Source organism: Mustela nivalis (genome assembly GCF_964662115.1).
Source record: "Mustela nivalis genome assembly, chromosome: 10".
NCBI classification, from domain to species: domain Eukaryota; kingdom Metazoa; phylum Chordata; class Mammalia; order Carnivora; family Mustelidae; genus Mustela; species Mustela nivalis.
In genome coordinates this window covers 10,074,391-10,083,182 of record NC_139029.1, presented here as the reverse complement: position 1 = coordinate 10,083,182, position 8,792 = coordinate 10,074,391, and positions in this window count along the sequence as shown.

Genomic DNA, 8,792 nt, shown 5'->3' with positions numbered 1-8,792 from the left:
ATGAGATTATGTGGGGGTTTGCCTTCTTAAAAAACAACTTTCCATATATGTGAAAACCAGATACGGTTTTGGTTTGCATTATTCAGGTGGGCTGTGTCTATCAAACTCCCCGGTTACTTACCCCTTTGGCTGATGCGGGCACAGCACTCAGGAGGCTGGGGAGGTTCCATGACACAGTTGGGGAATCCTGGTTCACCTATTGCGTCTTATTTTTTTTTTTTTAAGATTTTATTTATTTTATTGGAGAAAGAGAGAGAGCATAAGCATGGGGAGAAGCAGGGTCCCTGCTGAGCAGGGAGCGCAACATGGGACTGGATCCGGGGACCCCAGGGATCATGACTTGAGCTGAAGGCTGATGCTTAAGGCCAACACTTAACCAACTGAGCCACCCAGGCAGCACACCTATTGCATCTTCTAGAAGGGGAACAGATTGCCCAATTCTTGTTGCTGGGTTATACTCAGGCAGAGCTCAGGAAATGCTGCCCTCATGGGTGAGCCCTGTTAACACTTCTTGGGCTGATTTTCTCACAGGTTCTTGGGGTTTAAGACAGGATGAGAGCCCATGACGCTCCGTTCTCTGCCTCTATTTCTGGGCCCTGCCTGTAGACCTAGCTGTCGATCTGCTAACCCCTGAGATGCATGCCGGGGGCTGTCTTTTACTTGAACTTGTTCCTGGCTGCTGGACTTGAGGAAAGGGAACCTATTCAGAAGTGAAGCAGGGGAGGAGGAGAGGCGGGGATAGCCCATGAGCCCTGATGGTGAACCTTCCAGGAACAGTTGCCAGGAACAGTTGCCTGTTTGTTAGGGGGAATTATTTCTTTTTTCTTTCTTTCTTTTTTTTTTTTTTTTTTCAAGAGGAACACTTAACATTTCTTTTTTTTTTTTTTTAAGATTTTATTTATTTATTTGACAGACAGAGATCACAAGTAGGCAGAGCAGCAGGCAGAGAGAGAGGAGGAAGCAGGCTCCCTGCTGAGCAGAGAGCCCCATGTGGGGCTCTAACCCAGGACCTTGAGATCATGACCTGAGCCCAAGACAGAGGCTTTAACCCGCTGAGCCACCCAGGTGCCCCAGGGAGAATCATTTCTGAATGACCCTGAATACTGTGCCCCAAGCATGGATTTGGGCAGAAGGAAATAATCTGGACTGGTTACATATTACAGCATTTGGTCATGTGGAAAGAATGATCTTCAGGAAAATCACACCCTCCGCAAAGGATTTTTACAGAGGCATGGTGAGCCAGAGCCAACTCTGACAATATTCCAGCGGCAAGGGAGTGAGGCAGACTTAGTCACCATTGACTTATGTTTCTCTTCTTCCTCCCACAGAGACTTGTGTAACTATCTCTCGGGGAGGGGCCCAGTAATATTAAGAAAAACAACAGCACTTGGAAGAAGAGTGGGGGAGAAATGGGAAAGGGTTGGGAGGATCTTTTGGGTTTGGGGGGCCAGTATGGAGTGGACAAGGAGAGGCATTCCAGAGCCTCGCAGAGCTGGGTGGTCCCTGAAGCCTGAGATGCTGGGGAGGAATTAGGGAGGCTGTCAGAGATAACGTTGACTCATAAACCGCACCACTCACTTAGCACTTTATAAATACCTGCGTACTAATTAATCATCACAAACGCTCCAAAAGCATCAGGAAACCCTTGATGGATTGAGAAAGATACACTGAGGTCAAGGTTCAGGAACAGCCCAAATACTCATTTGAGTGATTGGGAGGAGTGAGGGCAGAGAATGGGGTCACAGCCTGGTTGGTCTCAGGGGCTTTCTTGCCTCCTACAAAGTCTGGAAGCTGTATACAGGACACACTGTGGGGTCGGGACTGGGAGGGCATTTGAAACAGGTGCTCCCGGGGCTGCGGAGGACAGGGGCATCGGACACCAGCTGTGGGTAGACCCATTTGTAGGTCATTAGGACCCAACCTGTCTATCTGTAGAGCTCTCTTTTTGTGGTTATCTCGGATGTGATCGATCTATTTGAAAACCAAGATCGTCTTTCAGAATAGTTACGGATGCCCAGCTGCGCAGGCTGGGAAAAAACACACAAACAAACGGAACAGGTTTCCTGCTTCTGTGAAACCCCAGGCAGTTCAGTGTCCACCTTGAACACCGGACAGGCCTTCGTGTTAACCCTATTTCAAACTCTCAAAATATGTGTGTGTGTTTTGTGGCTTATACTCTGGCAATGCTGCAAGCCTAGTGTCCTCCTGGACCCTTCTCAAAGATGGTAATTGTATGGGCTGCTGATTTTGACTTTCGTCCTACTTTGGTGAAAACTTTGTGAATCTGCATCCAGGCAGCCAAGATGTATTTATCACGTATTTTGGGAATGGGGCTCTGGTCCTGGACTTCTTCTGGTCAAGGGCTAAGACGGAGGGGCAGGAGGAGCAGCACTAGCCAGTTTGAGATTTGCTGGACCCCATGCTGGGGGACAGAGAAAGGACAGCTGTCATAGCTAGTCTGTAGCACTTACTACCAACGCTGGGACTCAGCACTTACTACAACCCAGAGAAGCTCTTCATAAAATATCGAAAACCCCTTTTCCCCTTCCTACTCCTGAGACAACTTCCTGGAGGAAAGGACCTGTCTGTCCGGGTCCACTTTGGCTCCTTAGTACCCAGGGTCGTCCGGGGTCCAAGGTACTGCTGGAGAAATCCTTGTGGAATGAATGCATGATGGTCTGCGCTGCCCAAGGGCTCGGGATGGACTAGGTATTTTCTCAGTGGCCCCTCTCGAGCATCTGGTGGCCCATTTTTAGGTCTCAAGGTCACTGCCAAGAAAGAGAAGCTGCTAAAATGACACCTCTTTGCACCGACATGACTCAACACAGAAGTTAACAGGAGCTCTTAAAAACAAGGCTCTCGAGTGTCTGTCCCCTACTCTGCTGAGGACAGCATCAGCGGTATCAGATAGGAATTGGGGCCAGGCGACCTGCTGGTCCTTGGGCATCAGTGTGGCTTGGAGGTCATTTAGCAGGTCTCTGCTCAGCAGACAAGGTGGAAGAAACAAATTGGAAGGGACCGATCAGCACAGCGTGGGACCACTGCAGGGACACCGAGGATTTGGGAAACTGGGGAGGGGAATTGTGAAGTTAGCACCGTGCAGAGGAAAGCTGGCAACGGCAACTGAGAGAGAGAGAGAGAGAGAGCACAGTAGTTAGGGCAAGGACACCAGACCTAACATATCAACTGAGGGAAGCAGGCGAGTCTCTCAAGAAGGGGCCGGGAAACCCAAATGCCTGGAGCAAGGGCTGTGTCCTGAACATGTGGTTCTTTCAGTTTCGGTCCTGCAGACAGCAGGCTTTCTGGCCTCACCAGCAAAACTCCTTTCTCTCTAGCTGCAGGGTACTGGTGGCGAAAGGTGATGTGGTTTGGCCTTTAGGAACTGGGTTTGAAAATCCCAGTGAGGTGACCTTCGGTAAGTTACTCTACCCTTCTAGCCTCCCTTGTTCTGTCTGTAAAATGACAGGAAATATCTCCTCCCACGGTCCTTGAGATGATAAAAGGAGAAAATTTGTGTAAAGTGTTTAGTGTTGTGCGTGGTGCATAGCAAAGCTCAAAATGCTTTCCGTGATGGTGATGATGATGGTGTGACTTCCTGGGAGCCAGGTGGCAGGCAATAGCCGTGCAGATCTTAATAATCTGGTGTCGGTGAGCGTTGAACAGAGGGACTAGCAAATCTGGCCCACTGACACTTTTCCCTTAAAGATTTTATTTAGCATACGGCGCTGGATCTCATGACCCTGAAATTCGGACCTGAGCCACAATCAAGAGTCGATGTTTGACTGACTGAGCCACCCAGGCGCCCCACCACTGTCATTATAAATAAAGTTTTATTAAGACACAGCTATGCTCATTTCTTTAGATATTATGCTACAGTGCCAGACTTGAGTAGCGGTGACAGAGATCCCATGGTCCCTGAGGTGAATGAATGGCTCTTTATAAGAAAATGGTTTTTACTCTCTGGCCCTTTGTAGAAAAAGTGTGCCAATCCTATCCTCATCGAGTCGTAAATAACCAGCTGGCTTCTGGATTTCCCAGAGGAAAGTGATCCAGTAGAGAAGTTAAGGGTAAGAAGTCTGAGTTCTGACGCTCTTGCTCGTGGGCAAGTTCCTTACCTACTCATGGCTTTCACAGGTGACGCAGGAGTGATACACAGAGTGAGGGCGAAGTGGGATCGTGTCTGGACTGTGCTTGGCATAGTGGGTATTTGATGTTCGGCAAGGACACTATAAAAAGTTTGCTATTATTAACTATCAAACTTCAACCGTTGAGAGGGACAAAGAAACTTCCAGAAGAGGGTCACCACTGCTGCATGCAGCGCTCTCTACAGAATGCCCAGCAGTAATCCCTTAGAAAGCCCAAAAGGCGGATGTGAGCATCAAAGGTGAACTCTCCCACGCAACATACCCAGTGAATTAATGAATCCAGCTCCTTTCCAGGAGAGCAGCAGATCGGAACATGAAAGCGGAGCAGAGGTCAAGGCCATGAGGTCCAGCACAGTATCATTAGTCTTTGGCACATAGTAGGTATCTGGTATTTGTTGCCTGAATGAATGGCTGGTTCATTCATGGTTCATTATGGTTCAAACCATAAAAGTGATTTTTCAGTCAGAAAGAGAAATTAAGAAAACAAACCATTTATAACTGCAGCAAAAGCAATAAAATACCTAGGAATACATGTAACCAAAGAAGTGAGAGACCTATATTCTGAAAACTATAAAACACCAAAGAAAGAAATTGAAGATGACGCAAGGCTATTCCATGCTCACGGACGGGAAGAACACATATTGTTAAAATGTCCGTGTTTCCCAAAACACTCTACAGATTCGACGCAGTCCCTATCAAAATACCAACAGCATTTTTCACAAAACTAGGACAAATAATACTAAAATTTTCATGGAACCACAGAAGACCCCTAAAAGCCAAAGCAATCTTAAGAAAAATAAAGCTAGAGGTAACCCAATCCCAGATTTCAGACCATATTACAAAGCTGTAGTAATCAAAACAGTGTGTTGCTGGCACAAAAAACAGACCCATAATCAACAGAATAGACTAGACTAGAGAGCCCAGAAATAAATCCACAATTAAATGGTCAATTGATCTATGTCAAAAAAGCAAGAATATCCAAAGGGAAAAGATAATCTCTTCAATAAATGGTGCTGGGAAAACCAGACAGCTACATGCCAAAGAATGAAACTGGACCACCATTTAACACCTGACACAAAAGTAACTCAAAATGAAATAAAGACCTAAATGTGAGACCCGAAACCATAAAAATCTTAGAAGAGGGCACAGCCAATAATTTCTCTGACATCTTCCATAGTAACATCTTTCTAGATACATCTCCAGAGGCAAGGAAACAGAAGCAAAAGTGAATTATGGGGACTACATCAAAATAAAAAGCTTCTGCACAGTGGAGGAACCAATCAACAGAACAAAAAGGCAACCTACTGGTTGGGAAAAGATATTTGCAAACGACCCATCATTTAAAGGGTTAGTATCCAAAATATGTAAAGAATTCATACAACTCAACACCAACCAACCAACCAACCAACCAACAAACAAAAAACCCTATAAAATTAAAAAATGCAGAGGACCCGAGCAGACATTTTTCCAAAGAAGACATAGAGTTGACTAACAGACCCTTAAAAAGGTGCTCAACATCACTCATCCTCAGGGAAATGCAAATCAAAACCAAAATGAGATATCACTTGGCACCTGTTTGAATGAATAAAATAAAACAAGGCAAGAAATGATAAATATTGGTGAGGAGGAAAAGGAACCTTGGTACGTCATTGGTGAGAATGCAAACTGGTGCAGCTGCTGTGGAAAACAGTAAAATCCAAAAATTCCACTACTGAGTACCTACCCCAAGGAAATGAAGACACTAGTTCAAAAAATATTAGTACTCCTATGTTTATTGCAGCATTATTTATAATAGCCGAGATATAGAACAACCTAAGTGTTCATTAATAGACAAATGGATGAGAAAGATGTGGCATGTGTATAAACAATGGAATATTATGCAGCTGTGAAAAGGATGAGACCATGCCGTTTGAGACAACATGGATGGACCTAGAGGGTGTTATGCTAAGTGAAATAAGTCAGACTGAGAAAGAAAAAAAAAACATATGATTTCACTCAATAGTGGAGCCTAAAAACAAACAAATGAATAAAAAAACCAAAAATCCCAAATAAACACAGAACCCCCCCCAAAGAAAACAAAAAAAGCAGAATCAGCCTTATAAATACAGAGAACAAGCTGACGGTTGGCAGAGGGAAGTGGGTGGGAGGTTGAACAAGATGGCGGAAGGGGAGTGAGAGATCCAGGCATCCACTTATGGACTGAATAAGTCGTGGGAATAAAAGGCACAGCATAGGGAGTACAGTCACTGATAAGGTAATAGTGACATATGGCGACAGGTGGCGGCTACACTTGCAGTGAACACAGGCATAATGGATAGACCTTGTCACATCAGTATGTTGTACACCTGAGATTGATCTAACATGATGTGCCAGCTATACTAAAAAAATGTGATTCATCAGCCAAAGGTCACCTCTGAGTTCTATGATGATAGACCAGAGTCAGCCAGAAGATTAAAATTTCTGCCTCCATTATCTTAGGGTCTTAGGAATGAAGTCATGTGCTACAGAGAGAGGACATTCAAAAACAGGAGCTTTCAAAGTCTTCCCGCCACAGGGTGCAGGCAGAGGCGTTGTGGTGGATTCCTGGGGAGCAAAAGGCTTAAAAACAAAACCAGGCATGTAAGGCCACGAATCAACCCCCCAAAACCTGGGACACTGAGCACACGGGTGCAGGCAGCACATCTTGATGGGAATGAGGCCAAGGCTGCCTTCACCCTGTGCCCCACCTCCTGCTTCAGGACAGCCTCAGCTCAAAGAGGAATTCATTAGCATTAGCAGGTTTTGGGTTTCCTCTCATCGTTAGTGTATTGCTTTCATTCCTAAGACCCAGAAAAATTGGAAACCACTCTGGCTTACCAGGAGCACACTTTGGAATGCAGATCTGGAAGCTATTTTTTTCTGCAGACACTCATGACTCTGGTTTTCACAACAGCAGGCATTGGCGTCTGTGCCAAGCTGCTAGAGAAGGGCATCTTATCTGCAAAGTCACGAATCCAAGAATCCAAATAGGCCACCATTGGCAAAGGTGGAAGGAAGTTGTTTGTCTTAGCTTCTTGGGGGATCCGAAGATTGGGAGGCCTTGGGGGCCGTAGGTACCTTGTTGTACCTTGATACCAACCCAGGGAAAAGGTTGCCGGCAGGTTTGCAAAACTACCCGGAGAGGCAGTGTCTTAGTAAAGGCCATTTTGGTGGCAAATAACAGAAAGTCAAACCAGTGGAAGCGAAAAGGGGGCATGTATGGGGAGGGAAAGCCGTTTTCTGACTGTCCTGAGCTCTTCAACTGTGCTTGTCCTTTAATTCTTTAAGCTTTCTCATTTCCTTTGAATAAACTGCCTTTGAGCCACAGGAGGTTTCTGTTACTTGCAACTGAAGAATCTTGAGTGATACAAAGTGTCCTAGTGGAACCCAGGGGCGGGCACTGAAACTGGCCTTCCCAAAGAAAGAAACTAGGAAGCAGAAAGTCCTCGGGAATCCAGCTAACTCATCTGTGTCGCTTGGAAAGGCTTCTGCTTCCAATAACAGAAAACGGACCGTGGATAGATTGTAAAAATTTGGAATCCTTCCCAAAATGTCTCTGGCCGCGTGATTTGCTTTGTTGATGGGATATCAACAAACACAAGGCAGGGTCTGCCTTTGGCTCAGGTCATGATCCCAGAGTTCTGGGATCGAGCCCCGCATCGGGCTCCCTGCTCAGCGGGGAGCCTGCTTCTCCCTCTCCCACTCCCCCTGCTTGTGTTTCCTCTCTCGCTGTGTGTCTCTCTGTCAAATAAATAAATAAAATTTTAAAACAAGCGCGAGATTGAGAGACTTGGTAAGTGTCTGTGGGTTGGGGCTTGTTCTCTCCTGCTGCTCTTGGGCACCTGAGCAGACCGCCCTGGGAAGGAGCCTGGTCTAGCCTGCTCCGTGATGAGAGGCCATGCTTCCCAGAGACAGACCGTCCCAGCTGAGGCCTCTCTAGGCCAGGATTCCTCATTCTTGGTACTACTTACATTCCAGATCACATGAGTTTTTGCTGTGGGGAGCGTATTCTGTGCATGCTAGCATCCTTGGCCTCTATCCATGAGATGATCATAGTACCCCACCCCCCAAGTTGTGACAACCAAAACTGTGACTGGACATTGTCGAGTGTCTCCTGGGAGGCAAAACTGTCCCCGGTTGAGAACCGCTGCCTTAACCCAACTTGCTTACCAGTGACTGGGCACGCAAAGGCGGCCGGCCACCTTAAACCATCCGGCCCCAGCCAAGCCAGCCCAGACCAGTACAAGTGCCGTGGGATCATGAGAAATACTAAATATTTGTCATCTTGCATCACTTGCATGTTACCAGGTCATTTTGAGGGCTTTGTTCCATAGCATAAACAGGTACCCCTGGCTACAGTGGGTTAAACAGGGGTTTTTACACAGTAAGAAGTACAGAGGGAGGCATTTCAGGGATGCTGCCAGACAGCCGCCAGGTCTGTCATGTCTTTAGTTCCATCGGTGCCTGGGGAATACTGAGGACGGCTGCCCCGGCTCCAAGCCTGAGCTCCTGGCGTGAAATAGGAGTCTGGTCAAAGGACAAAGGGCAAAGTACTTTCTCCTACTGTTGAAGACTTGCTTTCTTCTTCCTCCTTTTCTTCTTCTTCGTCTTAAAGATGTTATTTATTCA